Source organism: Equus caballus, chromosome 28 (assembly GCF_041296265.1).
Source record: "Equus caballus isolate H_3958 breed thoroughbred chromosome 28, TB-T2T, whole genome shotgun sequence".
NCBI classification, from domain to species: Eukaryota; Metazoa; Chordata; class Mammalia; order Perissodactyla; family Equidae; genus Equus; species Equus caballus.
The window spans coordinates 34807534-34829615 of record NC_091711.1 but is presented as its reverse complement, the minus strand read 5'-3'; the positions used below and the strand labels follow the sequence as shown (position 1 = coordinate 34829615).

General features: G+C 45.8%; 2 long non-coding RNA genes across 3 annotated transcripts; one reads left to right on the top strand and one right to left on the bottom strand.

The window, feature by feature from the left end:
* Nucleotides 1–8240: 8240 nt before the first annotated feature.
* LOC138921253 (uncharacterized) lies at nucleotides 8241–12685 on the top strand. Its single transcript, XR_011433682.1, has 3 exons — nucleotides 8241–8404; nucleotides 10597–10771; nucleotides 12284–12685. It is a non-coding gene; the product is annotated as an uncharacterized lncRNA (long non-coding RNA).
* LOC138921254 (uncharacterized) lies at nucleotides 8977–12327 on the bottom strand. Of its 2 annotated transcripts, XR_011433684.1 has the most exons (4): nucleotides 12192–12303; nucleotides 11141–11217; nucleotides 10745–10825; nucleotides 9848–9973 (listed from the first exon to the last, which is right to left on the bottom strand). It is a non-coding gene; the product is annotated as an uncharacterized lncRNA (long non-coding RNA). The 2 variants fall into 2 exon arrangements; XR_011433683.1 differs by lacking the exon at nucleotides 11141–11217 and having other exon boundaries at nucleotides 8977–9973; nucleotides 12192–12327.
* Nucleotides 12686–22082: the final 9397 nt, after the last annotated feature.

The following is a 22082-nucleotide window of genomic DNA, read 5'->3' as shown; positions in this document are numbered from 1 at the left end:
CTATAAGTGATATGTACAACATCTTTTTGAGTTTGCTTCTGTTTGTGTTCATTTTCCCCTCTGGATTTTTAGTGTCTTGAAGGCAGGGAATGAGTTTGACCTACCCTTGTAGCCACCTCCCACCCCTGCTTCCACCTCCAGCTCTCCCAGCAGTGCTTTGGCCAGAGTAGGCTTTCAAAGAACGTTCGTTAGATGAACGAGCCTGCCTGCCTCCCCCAAAACACGCACACATGCGCGCGCACACACACGCACACACACACATGTGTGCATATTTTGCTAATTTGCTCCTTTTCTATTAACCAGGTAATATTTGGTTTGAGGCACATTCGAGCAGTTGGAAGAGATCATCTCCAAATGCTGAAAGAGCATGAAATGCTCTTAATCCACCAGACGCCATAGGTCAGAGTGAATGGTATTTGTCTTGGCTACCCTCCAACCAACAACCACTTTCCTGGAGAAGGCCCATGCTGTCGTTCCAAACAGACAAGTGTCACCCTTCAGCCCATCCTTTCGAGCCCCTTCTTTCCCTGACTTTCTCTTCTCCAAAGGCAGAACTTTCTGGGCCACAGCAAACGGATTACCTAAGATCATTCTACTCATAGTAAATATCAGTGCTAAAACAAACAAACAAAAAACAACTCACTGTTGAGCAGTTTCCGATTTATAAATAAGAGATGTTCCGAAAATTTTCAGGGGATACTTTGCAAGCCTACCTCGTTGCACACATGAACCTAAAGTTCCTCAGGTGACTCACAAAACACTCTTCTGGCAATAATATCTCAAAATACTGATTAGTTGCCATGAAAAAAATGATACAATGCTAGTAAATAAACAGAACTGAAAAAAAAAAGTGGGCATAGTTTTTGAAACAACTCCAGCAGGCTGATGTTTGAGGGAAAAGCTCATTTAAGGAAAGAAAAAATGAGAATGTGGTTGCAGAATTTGGGGACACATACACTAAAGACTTTTTGACCCTCTGCAGGAATTTGAAGATTGACTTACCTGGTTCATTTTTATATCTAACTCTGATTCCCAACGCATGCTTTTTTTTCCCCGAGGTATAACCCCAAAGTGCCAGCCCTCCCAAGCTTATGAGTAGAAAAGGAAGTCACATTTCCTTTCTGTACTCAAACGGTGATCGCATAGGTGCCGACTAGCTGTGTTGCTGGAAACGTATCTCCTGGTTTTTTTTTTTTTTTTTTTTTGAGGAAGATTAGCCCTGAGCTAACTGCCGCCAATCCTCCTCTTTTTGCTGAGGAAGACAGGCCCTGAGCTAACATCTGTGCCATCTTCCTCTACTTTATATGGGGGATGCCTATCACAGCATAGCTTGCCAAGCGGTGCCATGTCCATACCTGGGATCCGAACTGGCGAACCCCAGACTGCCAAAGCGGAACGTGCGCACTTAACCGCTGCACCACCAGGCCGGCCCCATGGAAATGTATTTCCTTTAAAGCATCCTCCAGTTACTCCTGAGCAGCCACATGTGCCTCCCACTTCCAAACACTGCAGAGCATCAGCCCTGCTTGTCCCCTCTGACTCAGATTCCTTGTGTGTCCAGGCCCCCTGCTTAAGTGATGCTTGGACACCTCTGCCACTATAAGCCATAGGTCAGTCAAGGTCCATGCCAAATGGCAACCTCTGGATGCTTCCAAACCTTCCAGACCTTGTGCTGGGCTCAGTGCAGAGGTGGGAGCTGAGCCCCCTCCCTGGCCCTGAACACACTCTCAGTTGCTCATGCTTGGAATCGAGATCTTTCTCTATCAGTTCCATCACAGTGTGGCCTCCTGGAGACACTTCTGTCGGTGTACAGACCAAGACCTTTACCACTCATCAGATTATTAATCAGACTTGACTCTTTATATTTTTTCTTCAGTGGACTGGAAAGAGAAGATGGCAGCCAAGATCTCCTAAAGATATTATAAGACCCAGAAGAGGAGTGGCAAGGAAGAAGAGGCTTTAAAAGGATGTGTGTCTTTGTGTGAATGTCCTATCTTGGCCATGGAGTGAGGTAGAGTCAGGCAAGTTACCATTAATTCATGCAGCAAATTTTTATTGAGCACCTACTGTGTGCCAGACACTGTTTGTATCTGGGGAGCCAAGCAGTGAACAAAGCAGGCAAAGTCCATGTCCTCAAGGAGCTCACATTTTAGGAGGGGAAGGCAGGCAGCACAGAAATAAATAAACAGATCCACATGAGAATTTCAGGTATGACAAGTGCTATGATGAAATATAAAGCTGGGTAAGGAAATAGACAGGCGGGGCGTGCTATTTTAGGGAGCCTGGTCAGGCAAGGCCTTAATGCTAAAGTTGAGCAGGAATATGAAGGAAGCATGGGCATAAGCCTGCAGGTGTCTGGGTAAAGAATGTTCTAGGGAGCAGGAATAGCAAGTGCAAAGGGCCTCAGGTGGAAGCACGCTGGCACACTTAAGGAACAGCCAGGGAGCAAGTGTGGCTGGAGTGTGGTGGGGAAGAGGGAGGGGGTGGGACATGAGATTGGAGGTCACCTGGGCCAGATCACACAGGCCAGAAAATGATGAGAAGCGACTGGAGAGAAGTGACAGGAAGATGTTTTGAAAGAATCCCCCTGGCTGCTGTGAAGATAACAGAAGAAAAAGAAGGAAGCAGGGAGACCCCTTGGGAGGCTCTGGCAGCAATTCAAGCTGGAGATGGTGCTGGTTGTCCTGAGGTGGTGCGGGTGGCCTCATCCCTGTGGAAAGAGCATGCCTGTGAATAGCAGTGGGGTGTGCCCCTCTTGAATCCTGTCCTGGGGACATACCGGGAGGTACAGCTTTCTGTCTCCCGTGTCTGACAGTGAGAAGGAGATCACCTGGTATGGATACACTTGAATGCTAAATGAGGAAGAACACAGTGCCATCAAAGGCCGTCAGGAACATCCCCAAATGCAACCTGAGGCTCTGGTGTCTCCTTGCAGTTAATGTTTCCTTGCCAAGGGAACAAATGGGACTAGTGAATGACAACCATTGCTCTTAAGGAAGGCACGCCAGGACGACTGCCTCGGTTTAGTTTGGATGCTTTCAGCTTTGAGGAACAAAATCCAATTCTAACTGGCTTAACCAGTGAGCAAATCATCTCCCACAACAGGTCTGGGGGTATTTAGTTTGCTCCCGCATTCTGATACACATATCTTTATACACAGAACCCCCTGACCTGCTCCGCTCTCTCTTTTCTCCCTTCTAGCATGCAAGGAAATGTGCTGACTTATCATGCTTATTACTATTGTCTTTCTTCTTCCATGAGAATGAAGCTCCATGAGGGCAGGCACCATTGTTTTGTTCACTTATGTATCCTAAGTGTCTACAGCAGTGCCTGGAACAGTGTAGGCACTTAATAAATATTTGTTGAACGAATGAGCAAAAGGATGAGATATTTTCCTTCAGATCCCAAATGAAACAAAGGAAGGTCATGATGGTCCCACAATTTCTCTCCTGGAGAAGTAAGAAAAAGTCAGGAAACTCCATTTGCAGGAACAGTTTCCTTGTGGTCTCCAAAGGGACAAGGTGTAAGCTACAAACCAAACCCGAAAATTCATTCAGCAAACAGACTGTTGTTTGTTCTCCAACCAGTGAATGAGGAATGCCAGGTTGAAGATAGTTCAAATAGTCTTCAGCCTTCACCAAGCGGTGGATATCACTGGACAATGTATTTGAGAAAGATTAAAAAGCGGATAGTCCCTTTGAGAGGTCTCAGCATCTCGACTTTGTGTCTTGACCAACAGCACCCTAACTTTGGCAGGCCCTACACGCATGAGAAAAAGAAGAAGCAGTCGGCACCATTCCCTTGGGACTGCAGTTCATTTTATTTCAGTGTCTGCTTATTAGGCCTCACTTTCCTATTTCTTGGGTACCGTGGAAGATTCTGGGAGACAACAATGACCAAGTTTAGTGAGGGAGCTAATTCAGTGCAGGAGACAAACATATAGACAGGTAATTATAATCAAATGTTATAGGTGTGGTATTGGATGTATATGCCAGGCATGGGTAGAAAGAAGTGATTAACTCCATGTGGGAGGGAACAGATAAGACTGCAGAGAAGTGGGGACTCTTAAGTAGGGTTTTGAAGGCTGAGTAGGAGTTTACCAGGCCAACATGGAATAGGAGAGGGCAGACTGACACTCCAGGGAGAACAACTGGCAGGTACAAAGATATGGATGTATGAAGCAGTGCTATGTGTTTAGAGAAACACAATTGGTTATGGACTGAACTACAAAGGAGGGAAGTTACCAAAATTGAGACTGGAGAGCTGGGGAAGGACCAGAGTATTAATACTTTGTATGCTCTGATAAGGGGCTTGAGGTTTATTTTAGATGGTGAGTTTTCATGAGGAGAGTGAGAAGATCAGATTTGTGTTTAGAAAGTTCTCTCTGGCATCCAGGGGCCAGATGGTTGAGAAGGGCTGGCAGAAGTCAGGGAGACTCACTTGTGTGGAAAAAATAATCAAGGTTGGCAGTTTCCTACACTGCCCACCAGGTGGAGCAAGTAGGCCAGAACAGCCTGGTTGCTGGCTGGGGGGTAAGGAGAGAGGATACAACCAGAGAAAGTACCAGCAACGGGCTGTTTGCGTGAGCAGGAGGCTCCTAAGTCAGGTGCTCATAACTCTGGAAATAACTGTATTGATTAAAAAAATTCTCCAGCAAAAAGTGGAAGTCACCTAAATGTCCACAAAAAGAGGACACATTAAATATCACAAAACATTCACCTACTGGATGACAAGGAAGCCATTTAAAGGAATGAGGTAGCTTTGTGTGTTCCTGCATGAAAAAATGTCCGAATGGAAAGCGTAAGTTGTAGAAGAGTGTATAATATGACCTCTGTTGTGCAAATGTCTAGAAAGATGATCATAAAATTATATCAGTGAGAGTTTCAACAGGGGATTTTGGGGCCATTGACTTTGTGTGTGTGTGTGTGTCTAACAGTTTTATTGAGATAAGTTGGCATACAATAAACACACATATTTAAAATGTACAGTTTCGTAAGTTTTGACATACGCACACACCTATGAAACCATCACCACGATCGCAATAGTGAATATTTCCATCACCCTCAAAAGTTTCCTCGCATTCCTTTTTAACCCCTCCCTAGCATCCTTTCCTGTCCCCTGTCCCCAGGCAACCACTGATCTGCTTTCTGTCACGAAAGGTTTGTATCTTTCAGAAATTTACATAAACAGAATCATACAATATGTCTTATTTTTGGTCTTGATTCTTCCATTTAGCAAAATTAATTTGAGATTCATCCACGTTGTTAAGTGTATCAATAAGTAATTCCTTTTAATTGCTGAATAGCATTCCATTGGGTGGGTGTATCACAATTTGCTTATCGTTCATCTGCTGATGGACGTTTGGATTGTTAACAGTTTCTGGCTGTTACAAATAAAGCTGCTAGGAGCACTTGTGGACCAGTCTTTGTGTTTGCATGCGCTTTCGTTTCTCTTGTGTAAATACCAAGGAGGGGAATGGCCAGCTCACATGGTAGTTGCATGTTTAACTTTTTAAGAAACTGCAAAATTGGTTTCCAAAGTGGCTGTACCAGTTTACGTCCCACCAGCACTGTGTGAACGTGCCAGTTTCTCTACATCCTTGCCAGTATCCGGCACGATCAGACGTTTTAATTTTAGCTCTTCTTATGGTTGATTTAAATGATCATTTCTTTAATGACTAATGATGTACATTTTTAATATACTTATTTGCCCCCCTGTAGATCTCCTTTGGTCAGGTGTCTATTCAAATTTTTGTGGTCTATTGACACTTATATTTCACTTTGTATTTCATAGCGCTTTAAATTTACAATGATCATATATCTCTTTTATAATTAAAAAGCTAATTTAAAGTATCTCAACCCAGAATACAACAATAATTACAGTTTGTACTTTAACCTTAATGGTAATATTGTAACTACGGGCCCTCCAGGACCGGTTCAACCGACTCTATCTTATCAGCAGGGTAATGAAGAGCTGTCTTTCAGGAACTGAGACCCCTTGTCCAGTTCAGGCTCGTTGAATCATCAACCCATCAATTGGACCCGTGCAAATGCTCCATAAGTGACCTTTTCGATGTCAAAGAGCTAAAAGCCCCACCTTCAGATCATGGTAACGCCACCATTTTGTGAACATGCATCTTATGAAGAGGCATGAAGCTTGACTATGCTTGCGCAGATCATTAATGACCTCACTTTTCCTACCTCCAACCATCTACCTCCACACTTCAGACCACCCCCACCTTTCATCCCATAAATTGTGCCCCAAGCCCTGGATTGGGAAGACAGATCTGAGGGCACATGCCCCCTGTCTCCTTGCAGATTGATCTCACAAAATAAAGCTACATTTCTTTTCCCAAAAGCTGATGCTGTAATGATTGGCTTTTTGTTTTTGTTTTTGTTTTTTTGCTGAGGAAAATTATCCCTGAGCTAACATCTGTGCCAATCTTCCTCTACTTTATATGTGGGTCACCACTACAGTGTGGCTGACAAGTGGTGTAGGTCAGCACCTGGGATCCAAACCTGAGAACCTGGGTCACCAAAGTGGAATGTGCCATACTTAACCACTACGCCATGGGGCTGGCCCCCAAAATTGGCTTTTTTTATGTGCGTCAGGCAAGACAATCCCAATTTTGTGCAGTAACAGCATAGTATGCTGGGGTGAAGGCAAATCCCCATTATATCCTTAAAAGATAATATATTTGGTGCCCAGTCTCAAATTACTAGGAAGAGACCTCAAAACCAATATGATTTTTATTTCCATAGATTATGGCTTTTGAGAGATACCATGAGTTTAGACTCAAGTGAACCTGGCTTCAAACTGCACTTCTTCCACTGATCAGCCATGTGATCATGGGCAAATTCTCAGAGCTTCGATTTTCTTTCTTTAGAAAAATCTGACGTATCGTTTCCCTCACAGGTTCATTTGGAGGATTAAGTTTGATACTATATTATATTTAGCATGACTAGCATGGAACACGTGTTCCACAAATATCAGTACTTCTATGACAAGCAGTTCAGGTGTCTTGACAACCAATTGTCCCATGCTCAAAATTCAAGCTAACGCTAAAAATAAAGCACAGTCACCGTATTTTGTAAAGGAACTGTTGAAACCAATGTCAAGACAGGAACATCCTCTGTGATAATCACCAGCTACCCCCAACCCCTGTTTGTTCTTAAAGAATCTGAAAGAAGAGTGGTGGTTTGCTTTTGATTTTGAAAGAGGGGGAAAAAACCCCAGGAAACAGGAAACTTAGGTTGAAAATGGACTGTACTGAGCATCTTAGCACATGTTGACTTTCTTCGGAGAACCCTCAATATCCTCTGTTGCCCAACCCACCAAGCGGTCTTGCAGATGCTCACGGTACCCTGCAGGGTGGTGCAGAGCTAATGTCCTGCACATTTCAAATTGGGGTTATTGTCAAGTTAGGGTTATTGGGGTTAGCACCAGTCATTAATGCTGTATATTTTGTTATGCAATGGAGAGAATCTTGGCAGCCACAGCCAAAGAGAAGCTTTGGGAAGGGAAATACGAGAAATACCAGCTGAACCCATGCCAGAGAAAGGAACACAGAACTCGAGACTCCTGGGTGTCTGGCCCTGGAATCTTTAAGGGGCCCAAGTCCACAGGCTGCTCCATCCCCCTGAGTGCCATCGCCCTTTCCCCTCACCTCTGTTATAGCCCCAGTGAGCTCGTATGGGTGTTACTTGTTCCATAAGCTGTGAGTTCTTAAGAAACTTAATGTTTATGTTCTTAAGGATTGTTGCTTGTGTATTTTTCCAATTTTGTATAGCTTCAGCATCTGGCCCAAACCAGGTTCTCAATTAAATTTAAATATTTAAACGTAATAGAGGAGGATAAAATGTTTGCTCTCCACCAACACAACTGCCTTTTAAGAAGAGTAGATTTGGTTTCAATGAAAGGTCCTTTTGTTCACTGGGCACCTGGAAGGGCCAGGAGCTGAGTCTGGAGGTTGGGGCTTGAGTGGCTGAATAGCTGTGCATCACAGAGAGGAGAGCCTGGAGCTGAGTGTGGAGTGAGGGTGGGGTAGGAAGGCAACGGGTAGGGAGGGAGGGAGAGAGAGGATCCAGGGAGATATTCACAGAGCACAGCAGCCAATAAATAATACATCTCCAGGACCTGGTGGCCCAAGGACTTTGTTTTGTTTAGTTTTCAGAAGGCTGTTTAACATTCACGTTGAAGTTGTTTGAGTTTCCATAGTGTAAACCTCTCCTCGCCCTCCCATATCTTGGACAACATGTTCACGTTCAGAGCACCTGTAGTGTGGGTTTTCTGTAGAACCCAGGAAGGGGCTGAGGTTCCATCTGGGTCAGGGACACAGAGGTGAGACCATTTCCTGAGTGAACTAGTTCAGTGGAGTCAGAAGAAGCCAAAAGAAAGTAAACAGGTAACAATCTGGGGTGAGGCTTTTCAACCTCCCTTAGGATACGAATTTGGGAGTTTCTAACTCATGTTATCTTATGGGGCAGAGAGATTACAGCTGACCTTTGGAAAGATAGGCGACAACGTAGGACAGTGTAAGAGCCAATGAAGGGAGCAAACATCAGTGCCAGAGCTTAGGGACAGGAAGCGGAAGTTCTCCTGAAAGAGGTAAGCCTCGAACTAGCCTTGAAGGATAGATCTACTGCTTAAAAGAAGTTTATTTTGTATATTTATACATATACAGTTATGTATATAATTATATGTAAATTATTTATCTATTTTCTTCTCTTAGTCAGGAGGGTGGAGTGGATAGTGTACTTTGGCTCTGAAATCAAACAGACCAGGCTCTAAATCTTGGCTATCAGCTGTGTGACTTTGGGCAAGTTACTTAAGCTCTCTGAGTCTCAGTTTCTTCATTTGTAAACTGGAGATAATAAGAGTATCCACCTCATAGGGTTGCTGTGAAATTTAAATAAAATAATTTGTGAAAAGTGTTTCGCATGAGATAAATACTGAATAATATTCAATAAACGGTATCCATTTTTATGTAAATTTATTGAACACAATTTGGAAAATATGGAGAAAAGCAGAACTAAAACCACCAACAGTCCCACCACCCAAAGAAGAAAATTTAACCTTTGGGGTCTATCTTTCTAGTTTTCGGTCAATGCCTAGTTTAGTTTGCCTTTTTTCTTTTTGTATTGCCAGTCATTCTGAAGATAAAATTTAAATCCTAACTTTTATTTAGTTAACATAAGAATTTTTTCCATCTTATTATAATCTCTTCAAAACATTTTCAATGACCGTGATACATTAAGTGGAACTGATGTATTGTAATTTACTTAATCATTCTCCTATTGTTAGATATTTGTGTGGATTCCAGGGTTTTTTTCCTATTCCAAATAACTTGGTGATGAACAAGTTCATGCATAAACCTTTTCCTTTACTTGGATTGTTTCTTTAGAAAAGATTCCCAGAAATGAACTCACTGATGTAGAAGGTATGAACAGTTTTAATGCTCTTCCTTGTTGTCAAAAGAATTCAGAAGGCATCCGGAGGAGGGGCTTCTATCTCCAGACTCATCCCTTACAGTCTCTTTTTTGCCTCTTTTCCAAGAGGAGGAGGAAGAGGAGAAATGTGACTAACTAGTGCCGGGGGCTCACTGAGTCACCTTTGCCAGCGGGCAGGGTCGCCAGGCAGAAAGAGGTCTGGAGGCGGGTATAGCTTCCCTCGCCAGTGTGTTGAATGCAGTCTGAGAGAAACGCCGCAGAGCATGAACTTCTGGAGGACACCTGGACATTCTCTTTGTTCTCAGAACTCCCATGTGGCAAGCAGGCCTGGGACCCCTCCTGGCCTCTGCCAGGGCTCCTTGCCAGGCTCAGAGGCAGATGCACTTTCTCTTGAGATTCATCTCTCTGTGGCTCCATCTCATCCGGCACTTATGGATATGCACTGGATCACCTTTCCTTGCCAATGGCTGACCCCATATTCATGGTCGGGGAGAAGGCTGCCCTCTTCATTGTCTAGCCGTGACCTTGCAGAACAGTTTCATGCATCAGAGTTCTGCTTTGAGGTGCAGAGCCTAAAGCCCAGCTAAAAATAAAGCTCCCCCTTGGGGTTTTGCCTCCCTGGGGGACCACCAGGGATGTCTCTCCATTTGTAAAGTGGGGATAATGGAAGTTTCAGGTGGGCTTGGGTGCTCTTAGCGTCTCTGGCTGCATTGCCCAAAGTTCTCTGGATTGCTAGTGACAGAAATCCAGCTCAAGCACCTTAAGGAAAGTGGTGTGCTGGTGAATGTTTAATAAGTGGCTCTCCAGGGAAAAAAAAAAAAAAACAAAACCCTGATTTGGAGTGTTTGCAAATTTCCACGGGCTAGAAACTCCCCCGTGACTGTAAATACTTCTACCAGGGCCCATTTTGAGCTCCAACCCATTTAATAACCAGTTCACAAAATTCCTGAAAATTTAACAATAGGCTCTTGCCAGACAGAAGGAGCCCACTCTGGTGTACACTTAAGGGAGGGGGATGATTGACTCATGTCCTCAACATGTGGGAAGAGCAGGGACACAGAAAATGACCTCAGGAATGACAGGAACCAGGGAATCTAACGCCAACAGGATTCTCTCTGCAAACCAACCTATTTTTTTCCATCTGCAGATATACGCTCTCCATATTTCAAGAGACATGACTGCTGGCAGCTTCCAGAGTCACATCCTCACTGATTCACAACGAGACAAAAAGGAGGGCTTCTCCTCCAGCCAGCGCTAGTTTGAAAAATCCCAGTGAAGGGTTGACTAGCCTTTACCTGTGTGCTTTCCCCTTGGATGAGAGGGTAGGTGTGCTGCCTGAGGATCCTGGGGTCTCTCAGAAGAAGACGGGGACTTGCCTATCAGACAAAACCAATAATTTCCATTACGGTGACCATCTCAATACCATCAGCACTTGGTTCTCATTTCTACTAGTCTTCAAAGTGGCCGGATCCATGACAGCATGACAGAGCTGTCTCACCCTACCTGCCTTGGCATTATGTTGTACAGTTTTTTAAAAGCTCAGTTAATTTCATAGGCAAAAATAATAACCCACTGGTATTTTAAATACTTCTATTTCTTATATTACAAGCGAGGTTAGCAATGTGTTCCTATATGTTGAATAACCGTATTTCCTCTTTTGTGAATTATTTTCATCTCTTATGTTTACTTACCTCCTGGAGTTTTAAGGTTTTAAAAAAATCTCTTCGTCTTACAAATATTTACTGATCTGTTATTGCAGGCCAAGCATCTACAGACACAGAAAACACAAGAGCAAACAAGATAGACAGGGTTCCTATCTTCAGAGCACTTACCCTATTCATATGGTCTTTTTAGATAATAATATATCAACTTTTGCTTGTCCTATTTACAGCAAATATTTTCCCTCTATGCTGTCCTTATTCTTCAGTACAGCAGTCGTACATTTTCATGTAGTTAAATCTGATCTATTTTCTCCTTTTAATAAAACCTTTTTCTTCTATGCTTAGAATTCCATTTCTCCACCAAAATTTTAAGATGATTCATTTATTTAATTATTTTCCTAGGCTTGAAACTTTTGTATTCAAGGATTTAATTCATTTGTAATTTGTCATAGAGTGGGGGGGGTGAGCTGAGCATCTAAATTGGTCATTTTTCCCAAACATTTAACTTATCGAAGTCTTCCTTGCTCGATTGATTTGTAAAGATGACAGACAGAACTTTGATCAATGGAGAGATGAGGTAGGGAATTGATGAAGGGCAATTGGAGTTGCTCGTTTAGGGAACTGGTCCGGGAAATGGAGGAGGGGGAGCTGCAAGCCATTAATGGGTGTGGAGTTTGTCTGGAATAAAGGGCCCATATATTGTACTGATTCTTAATACGGGATGGACACACCTGTCGACTGGGGAGCTTTAAAGAAGTTCCCACGCCTGGGCCCTACCATTGGTAGGTCTGATATGAGGCCGGGGTTCATCTATTTTTTACAAGCTCCCTGGGCACTGCTCCCTGGCATAAAGCTAGTCAGATAAGTAGGGAGCAGATTGAGAGAGGTGTCAATGCTAAGCTGAATTTAGCTATAGGTCCAGGAAGCCTGTGAGGGGAGAGTAGAAAGAGTGTGGACTTTGGACTCAGGCAGACATAGGCTTCAATCCATTTTTGCCACTTGCAGGCTGTGTTATCGGGTCAGATCACTGGCCCTCTCTGAGTCATATTTTTCTGTCCTAAATAGACTTAATAATATTTACCTAATGGGGTTGTGATGATTCAACGGGAAATCAGGTATGAGATGCCTGGCTCAGCACCTGACGTTAATGAACTCTCCCTTCCTCCTCTTGAGGGAGCCTCCGGCTCAGGCCAGGCCTGCTTCGTAGCCGCCTTCAGGATGAACCGATGGGACTGACGTCGCCAGAGAGAACATGCACATACTCATCAGGGTGAGAGATGGAAAGAGGTGCATGTTGTCCTTTAATGCCAGAGGTTTCAGAAACCTTCAAAGAGCCTGTCCCTTTCTGGGGAGGAACCCTTCTTCCTTGGAGAAATGGAGAGCGGCTTTGAACTTCACAAAAGCCTTGCCTTCATAAGCTTGGCAAAGGCAAAATCGGGCTCCACTAGAGGACCCTTCGGCTCAGTAGCGAAGATAATCCCAGCTCCTGGGCAGCTCAGCCTGTAAACCAAGGACAGCTGTTGTGAAAATAACACAGTCATAGTCATTTTTATTAAAAAACAATTCTCATGCAAATCTGTTTACAGAGCAAAGAATCTCCTTTCTGCGGGATGGAAAATGCTGTTACTTCTCAGAAGATCCACTTGCCTTAAATTCATAGCATTCATATTCATTTAGTGAGCTGACAAATATTTATTGATATCAGTTCTGTTTGACAACTACTTTGGAACCAGCCTCTGCATAGTACTCATTTAAAACTGATTTTCCATGCTACCCTGTATTACAAATCGACATCAAATATTTATTTTAGGATTGAGTGCTAATCAGTATCCCTTGGAGGTGATCCATCCAAGAGGCAGTAAGGACTGGTGGAAAGGGAGAGGGGTTTGGAATCAGACACACGTGTTTCAAACCCTGACTCTTGATAATCTGGGATGAGCTGTGTGATTTTAGGCCAATTGCTAAAACACTCTGGGCCCCAGCCTTATTTTTCTCTAAAACAAGAATGTCTTTTTTACTCTAAAGCCAGTGTTCTCTTCCTGGAAGGGTGGCATTTGGTTGGGTGGAGAAGAGGAAAGAGGTTATTCATTCTAGAAGACGGGAACTTGTCTGGTACCAGAGAGGAGAGAGAAAGAGGCCAGCCTGCCCACGGGGGAGGGTGTGTTTGGGAACAATGAGAGAGAACATTGGGACAGTAAAAGAAGGGCCCTTCTGCTTTGTACATGGGTCACATGGCAAAAGCCCAGGCTTTAGGACAGGTGTCTTGGAAGTTTCTAGATGATGGAAGGGCTTGAGCTGCAGGGGCTGGGTGCCTCAGGAGTCACATTGCAACTGAATTGAAAGTTTTCTATGAGTAGAGTTCTTGTCTGCTTCACCTTCACTGGACACCAGAGAAATGGATCAAGAGAGAGATGGTTGGGGCTGCCTGGTGATATAGTCGTTAAGTTTGCACGATCCACTTTGGCGGCCCAGGGTTTATGGGTTCAGATCCCAGGTGTGGACCTACATGCCGCTCATCAAGCCATACTGTGGCGGCATCCCATATATAAAGTAGAGGAAGATTGGCACAGATGTTAGCTCAGGGACAATCTTCCTCACCAAAAAAAAAAAAAGAGAGAGAGAGAGAGAGAGCAAGAGAGAGAGGGAGACAGTATTTTTTTCACTTGAAGAAACAACAAGGAGACTTAGGATTATTGAACCAAGAGGGACTTAAGTTAGATAGTAATACTGACTTCCTCACTGTGAGAAAAGGACAAGATTATTCTACCTCACCAAGGAGTCTCCTTTCTAAGAGATTTGAAATCTCCTGGTTGGCGAGGCTCAGAGAGGAGTTCATTAGTTCGTGAGTGACACTCAATCTCTTCCAGATCCTGGACACGTCTCCTGAATTACTGTGATGATCATTGTGTTTGAAAGTTTCCTGGTGAACTCTGAGCTCCCTCACTCTCATCTACCCATTTCTAGGCAGAAGCCTCTTCAGAGACTAATCTGAGTTACAAACAGCAGGCTCCTAGTTCTGGCCGCTGGATCCCAGGTGACACCAAAGCCGATGCGGATGCTGGGCCCAGAGCCCAGGCGCTTGCCCTTCCCCTAAGGGGGGCCCAGGACTGATCAGAATTCACAGAATCCAAACTGCTGGACTCCCCTGTCTATCTTTTTGAAGGTTGAGGAATTCAACCAAAGTGATTTTCGTTGCATTTACATACAGTTCTCCTATCACTTTAAGACGTAAGGATTTTCAGAGCAAAAGGCCAATGTAAGGAAACAGTAAGTCTCCAGTGCAGCAAAATTTGAAGGGATTGCCAGGTGTTAATGGTGAGGGAACATCAGCCTGCACAGGACAGTGCAAGTCAGTTCACCAAGCAGTCACTGAGCTCTTACGAGGTGCCAGGTCTTGGGCTGGATACTGGGTGGTGGGGGTGGCAGAGACCCAGAGATAATAGTGACGATGACAATGACAACAATAACAGCAACATGTGCCGAGAGCTGACTATGGGCCAGGCATTGTGCTCATTCATTTGTTTATTCAACAAATAGTAAGGGCTCCATAAATATCGTTGGATGAATTGCTCATCATCCCAGCTATACTGGCCTCCTCTCTGCTCCTCAGATGCACCTCAGGGGCCTTTGCATTCGCTCCTTCTCTACCTGGAAAAAGAATCTTCCAGATATTTGCATGGGCTGGCTCCCTCACTTCCTTCAGGTCTTTACTCAAATATCACCTTCTCAGAGAAATCTCCCTGATCTCCTAATCTAACATGGCACCCCCCTCCAATCCCACAGCCTCCCTGCTCCCCTTTCCCCACGTTACATCCCTCCCTTAGCACCATCTAGAGTACACTGTTTTACTAATGTGCTATTGCCTGGTCTCCCTGTTGGTGCAAAAGCTCCATAAGGGCCAGGCCTTTGGACTCCTTTGTTCACTGCTGTCGCCCCCTTGTCTAGATCATGTGCTCAAATTTGTTCAATGCATGAATCAGATGAAAGAAATACTTTCTCAGTGTCAATCATCCACCCAATAATAAGCACTAAGGATGGTGCAGTGAATGAGGCAGACAAAGTTTTTGCTCTCCAGAGGTCCACAGCCTGGTGGGGATAAGATTTTATGCTAACTACATAATAATCTCCATTCTGCCAAAATAGAGCATGCTGGGTGCTTTACTGATATTACTTCACTAAAACACCACCACAACAACCCTAGGCCATTGGTACTATAAGCCACAGTTTACAGACACTATTTTAGTTTTTTCTATAGCTGAAAATCCACAAATATGCTCTGAATTATAGAGGGGCTGGATTGATTTAGTTGGCAGATGTTAGTGACAGTTACGTGTATGTAACTGACAGGTACAGTGGTCTTTTTTGTATTCATGACTTCCGATGGTCCTGCAAAGTATTCATCCTACTCTATAAACGAGGAAAGTGAGGACTAGAGAAGTTAGATAACTTTCCAGAGCCACACAACCCAGTAACTCTTCCACATAGGATCAAACCCAATTCCTATCCTTACCACACCTCCTCATTCCGAGGAACACGAACGAGGGAGAGACTAGTGGAGGGGGGAGAAGTGGTCCAGGGACTAGCTTATCCTAGGGAAGGAGGCAGCTGGGACTTCCAGGTTGGAGGGCTGGGGAGAAGAGCTTGAACAAAGAACAGAGGCTTGCAGGTGGCTGCAGGGCAGGGAGAGGTAGGTTGAGTAGAATCCTAGGTGGGAGGGGAGGCATCATTTCCACACCCCTGTCCCACACACATACTCTTGGTCATTGTGGCTTGATTCTAATAAGGAGATATGGGAGGTTCTTGAGCAAGGCTGGGACAGGATGAAAATGGTCTCCGCGGAGTAGAGTTTTTACAGCAACTTCTCCATCCCATTCACTTAGGAATCCATCATATCCACACACTTTGTCTATTTTTTTTTGGTTAAATTAGCAACATACATTTATAACATCCTCTCTGAACCTATCTTAAAACGCTGCATTTCCACATAATACCCACTTCTACTAACTTTCAAAACTTTGAGACTTTCCCCAAACCCTCGCCCACTAAAGAGTGGGTACCCTAACAGTGCAGGCTGCAGAGAATGAGAAGCCTCGCCTTGTAAGTTAGGTACTGTCATATCCATCCAATCATCCATCCATCATATATTGAGCGCCTCCTACAATCCAGGCAAACTACCCGGCCCTAGGGATAAGAAAAGGAACAGATCACAGTCTCTGCCCTGAAAGCTCGAGGGTGGATGACAGTAAGTCATCATGGTGAGTGCTATGACCCATCTGGGAGCTGGGGGAGCACCAGGAAAGGACACCTTATCCAGGTAGGGGTGGAGCCAAGAAAACAGTCAAGGAAGCCGAGCTCCTGAGACAACACGGCAAATTAGGGAAACTGTAGGAATGTCCAGTCTGGCTAAACACAGGGTAGGAAGAGATTCGAGGGAGAAATGAGGCTAGAGAGAGAAGCAGGGGCCAGATTATGAAGGACTTTTCAATATCATGCTAAGGCAGGAGTTCTCAAAACATATATATTTTTTGCCTACAACACACCTAAAGGGTAAAACATACATCCACCAGCAGCATGGTGAGAGGAAGCAGTTGTGGAGGTGAATTATCAGTGTCAGAGATACAACCCTGCCCAGTCCTTCCCAGTTTGAGATTCACGATGCTTATTAAGAGTCTGGATTTTATCAGAAGGCTGACTGGCCTTGGATAGGCGATTTCATCACACTAGGCATTGTCTTCTTATCTGTCTGTACATTCACGTGCTAGTGGAGAGTGGGAGCTCTAGGATCAACTGCCTAGATTCTAGCCAGACTCCTACCATTCTCAAGCTGTGTCACCTTGTATGAGTTGTCCACCTACACGGATCATTACCACTCTGTGCTTACATCAAAGGCTCACTGAGGATGGAAGGAGGTAACACATGTTAAGCTCCTGGCATAGTGCCTGGCACACAGTAAGTGATCAATAAATGTCAATTTACTGTGATATTGTAGCTCCCTTGCAGCCTAACAGTGTTAGCAATCACCCTCTCTTTGTCATCACCATCCCCATCATCATTGCCTTCATCATCATCATCATTACTATCATCGCCATCATTCCCATCACCATGATATTGAAGTTCTAAGAGAACATTCCTCACTGGGTTCCTCTCCTCCATTGTCCTTCCTTGTGGTTGTCTTATGAAAGAGAAGGCCCTATGTAGAGGAATTTTAATAACGTGAAGTTCATAGCATTTATTGAGCTCCTACTATGTGCCAGCACTGTTCTAGGTATGAGGGATACCAGAGTGAGCTAAATAAAGTTCCTACTCACGGAACTTAAAGTCTAATGAGAAGAGACAGGCACTAATAATCAAACAAGCAGAAATACCGTATGTCAGAGAAAATGAATACTATAGAGAAATGTAAAGAAGGGAAAGAATGATACAGTGTCTCGGGTTGGGCGCTTATTTTATATAAGACGGTCAAGAAAGAACTCGCCTAGAGGTGACATTTGAATTGAGGATGTGAAGGACACTGCCATGTGGATACCTGGGGGTAAAGTTCACCTGGCACAAGGGACAAAATCACAAAGCCTCCAAGCTAGGCACACACCTGGCATACGGAGGAGCAATAAGGGGGCTGTGTGCCTGGACAGTAGTGATCAGGGGTCGAGTAAGAGGGAACGGGATCAGAGAGGCAGCGGAGGGCTGGAACACGGGGGCATTGGGGACACTGTAAAAACTTTGCCTTTTAGTCCGATTGACTTGGAAAGTTATCGGAGGGTTTTGAAAAGAGGTGTTACATGATCTGACATATTTTCAGGGATCACTCTAGCTTCTGTGTTTAAAATAGACCACAGGGCAGGAAGCGCTTAAGCAGGGAAGCCAGTATGGGGTTATTTCAACAACCCAAGTGTGAGTTGGTGGTGACTTGAATCATGGGTAGTGGTGCAGGTCACGAGAAGAGGGAGATGCTGGATGTACTTTGAAGGTGAAGCCAACTAAATTTGCTAATATATTGCATTGGGTGGGGGGGACGGGTGAAAGAAAGAGAGGAGTGAAGGATGATCCCTGAGCGACTGGACGGATATGTGCTGGAATGAGGGAGACTATGCGTGCAGGACAGGTGGAGGAGAAAATCAATTTCATGTTCACATTGCCTCTATAGTGTAGATACTCTAATTATTTTCCTCAAAAACTGGGACTCAGTGAAGTAAAGCTTGTGGTCTATAAGTCACTTTGGTGCTGCAAACTCCAAGAAATAATGCCCTTACTGCATGGAGCTATAGCATCTGATACTGGGGAGCTCCTGGGAATGTGAACCCCTGAGGCTGGGAGGGGCGGTCCTAGCTCTCCAGAGCCAACTAAAGGAGGCCCCCATCTCTAACACAGCCTGTTCGCAGGGCATTCAGGCTCATGCCTTGGCCTCTGGGGGTCTTGTCAACCTGGACCAGAGACGAGGCCATCAACAGTAACAGGGCCTTTCTATTTAGGCATTCTAACTGAAATGCAGAAAACCAAGAGGGCTGCAGGCTTACAAAGCTCTACTTTAGAATTCATGATCCATGTAGTCCAAGAGCCCTCAGGAGCGTCTTTGCACAAGCTGGGGGAAAGGAAGAAACATCTGCGGGCTCCTCCTCATCTCTACCCACATTCCTGACCATCCCACAGACTTTAGGAGGATGAAGTGGAAAAGAGATGGAGGAGAAGAAATCAGGAGGAAAAGAAGGGAAACTTCCTCTAAATTCACGCTGTGCCAACTCAGAAAATGGGGTAGAATGGAATTCTCCAGAAAGAAACCCTGCTGCCTTCCTGTTCTAGGAGACACACTTCATGACTGCTTCCCAACCTCCTCCTCTGGGTGTAGCCAACCACCACAGTGGAACCACGCTTCAGGGGAAAACACTACTTGCTTTTTTCAAGTTAAACACATCAGAGCCTGTGGTCTATAAACCACATGGGGTGGCGGGAGCTCCAAAAAATAATGATGAAAGAAAATCGTTGAACTCTAGACATAGAAGCTTTCACTCTGTGACTCTGCAAATTGTATTAGCCACCCTTCATTCACTGAGCCTTGCTACGCGCCCCGTAGCAAGACCATGTCTTTCATTTAATCCTCACAACAACCAGGTGAGGTTGTTCTTATTACCCCCATCTCACAGATGAAGACACAGAGGTTCAGAGAGGTCACACTTCCTAGTCAGTCATGGAGCTGAATTTGAACCCAAGTCAGTCTATGCCAGAGCCTATATCTTAACCATTATATTTCACTACCTCCCAGCGGAAAGGGACAGAGGAAAACACTGAAAATAGTAACAGTGCCGTCCCCATACACTCGATTCTTTCAGTGCTCAGTAGAGGCAGAAAGTTGAGAAACTTTCCATTCTTATATCTGGCCTACAGTCCGAATCAACTTTAAAAATTTTAAATAATTATTTCTGATAATCAGATGACTATTTTCTCTAAGAAACAGATTAATAATGAGAAAGAGCTTTAGAGGTGCAGAAGGGGTGACCTTGAAATCTAGAGGGGAAGTTAAATACACCTCGCAAGGTTCAGAGTTAGTTTGGTGGCAGAACGAAGGCTAAAAAAGCAGGGCTCCTGCCTCCCAGGCCAGAGCTTGGCTGGGCCGCCAAAGCCACTTCTCAAGTTATCACGGCTCTGCCCCGACGTGGATGACTGTTGGAAGGTGGGTGATTGCCTTTGTGTGTGCTAGAGATTTGAAACACAATCTGAACTTGGCTGAAGTTTTTAAAATAAGATTCTTCTAGCACCTTCTGATGAGTTAGCCTTATGCTTTCCTCAGCCATCTTTCCCCACGCCTGGGTCAGAGCGGTGTGCCCTGTTGAACTAGGATGTTCCTACTATAGCTCCCGGTATTTAGCTGGAGTGGGGACGCTCCTTTCTGTCTGGGACAGATGATTATATTTCTAGTCCAGAACCTGCTATAATTTACTCCAGCCTCCCAGAATAATAGAGACTGTTCTGCCTGTCTGGCTGGCCCCTACCGATTTCTGCAACCTGGACCCACTCCACCCGGCTTATCTTTCTTCCCGACATCGCAGCACACACCCCCATGTCAGACAGGTGTCCTGGGCTCACCCCATTTCCGCCACAAAAATATCCTCCCCGCTCTCCCCCTATGCAAATCCATTCTTCAAGGCTTTGTTCAAGACCTTTCTGCCCCGGAAGACTTCCTCATGTACAGCCCAATGATTTGCTTTCCAAGTTCTAATTACATTTATATTCGCAACGACATAATTTAGCCCTCAAAACGTTTCTGCACATTTCTCCAAAGGTAACGCAGGCCCCTGGAGGGCAGGCACACATGTGTTCGTTCATTCACCAGAGTTTTTTAAAAGCATCTTATAAGCTGAGATACAGAGAAAATAGGCAGTGGTGGTTCCTGTCCTTAAAGGAGACTGCGGTAGTTTTCAGACATCTGCCTGGCACATAGTGGGCCCTCAACAAAGGTTTGCTATAGTGACCTAACATACATAACGCCTCTTGATGCAATTATTTGCTGTCTCTAATCCCGTGAAAGGTATCAGGTGGTGTTAGAGCAAAGGCATCATTAAGAGGTGGCATTTGAACGAGGCCTTAAGGGCAGAGAATTTTTTTTAAAAAATACAATTGGCAGAAGAAACAGCGTTCCTACGCAGCGCCAGGAGCACACAGTGCCAGGCACACACCAGATACCAGGTTTGGAGGAAACCAGCTGAATGGAGCTGAGGTCTGTCGCTGCCCCAGCACCAACCAGCCCTATTGAGCAGGCAAGTTGCTTCATTTCCCTGGGGCCCCGTTTCCTTCCCTCTCCGAAGAGATTAAGCAGCACAGGCTCTAAAAGACACAGACCGAGGTTCAAATCATGACTGTGTGCGACCTTCAGCCAAGCATTTAGGGTGGGGACTCAGCCTCAGTCTCCCTCCTATAAAATGGGTAAAATAATTCCTACTTTACGCGGTTTTTGTGAAGTTGTAAGAACATATGAAACTTGCTAAGCACAGTGCCTAGCGTTATCCTATTTCCTTCTACCAAAGTAGGGGTGACAACTCTGATCTGCCTCCCTCTCGGTGCGGCACACACAGCACAGAGCCTGTCCGCAGGAGCGGCTGTGGACAGACTGCGGGACCCCCTAAAGACAAAATGGACTTGAAACGGCTTCAGAAAAAGAGTCGACAGTGGACTGACTGGGCTGTGGGACGATCAATACACGTGTTCCCTTGAACAGACTTCATGCAGTCCAAGAATCTTTGCTAACTCTCCTCAAACATGCCTCCGAGCCGACGGTTTTTAGCCAGCCCTCTTGGCCTCCGCCTTCAAACCCTAGGAAAGAGACAAGGCCCAACCCGGTGGCGGGCTAGAGGGTAGGAAGGCGGGGTGGGGGTGGGGGGCGGATTTCCCTAACTCCCTGCCGAAAGGCACGGGGAGGTCTGTTCCCGCCTCCTGACTCCCACTCCCAGGGGCAGGACTCCCGGGGCGCCCCCCCTCCATTTCCTCTCTCTGCACAAGTCGAAAAGGGAGGGGGTTCGCACTTGGCCCACGGCACCGGGTCACCCCCGGCTCCCCTCCCTCCGACCCGCCTGGCCACCCCCACCTCGGCCGCCTATCCCCGGGGCCCCCGTGGCCCCAGCTCAGTCGCCAGTCCCAGCTCCTGTCTACTCAGCCCTCCAGCCCCTCCCTTGGGTCCCCTCGGCAGCCGGCCCCCGCCTCCGTAGACGCAGCCCCGCCGCCCTCCCCATCTCGGCCGCCTCCTGCCCCCTCCTGCCGCGGCCTCCGGAGACCCCGCTGGGACACCCTCCCCGGCCGGGCCCCGGGAGACCCCGCTCGGCCGCCCCCCGCGGCAGCCCCATCCGCCCCACGGGGCCGCCCCCTCCCTCTTTGGGATCGTGGCGGCAGGGGGAGGGGCCGCCCGCGGGCCCGCGTGCGTGGCAGGCTCTCCCGGCTCGGCTCTGCCGGCCGCCCTGCCCGGGAGGCGGGGTCGGCGCGGCGGCGG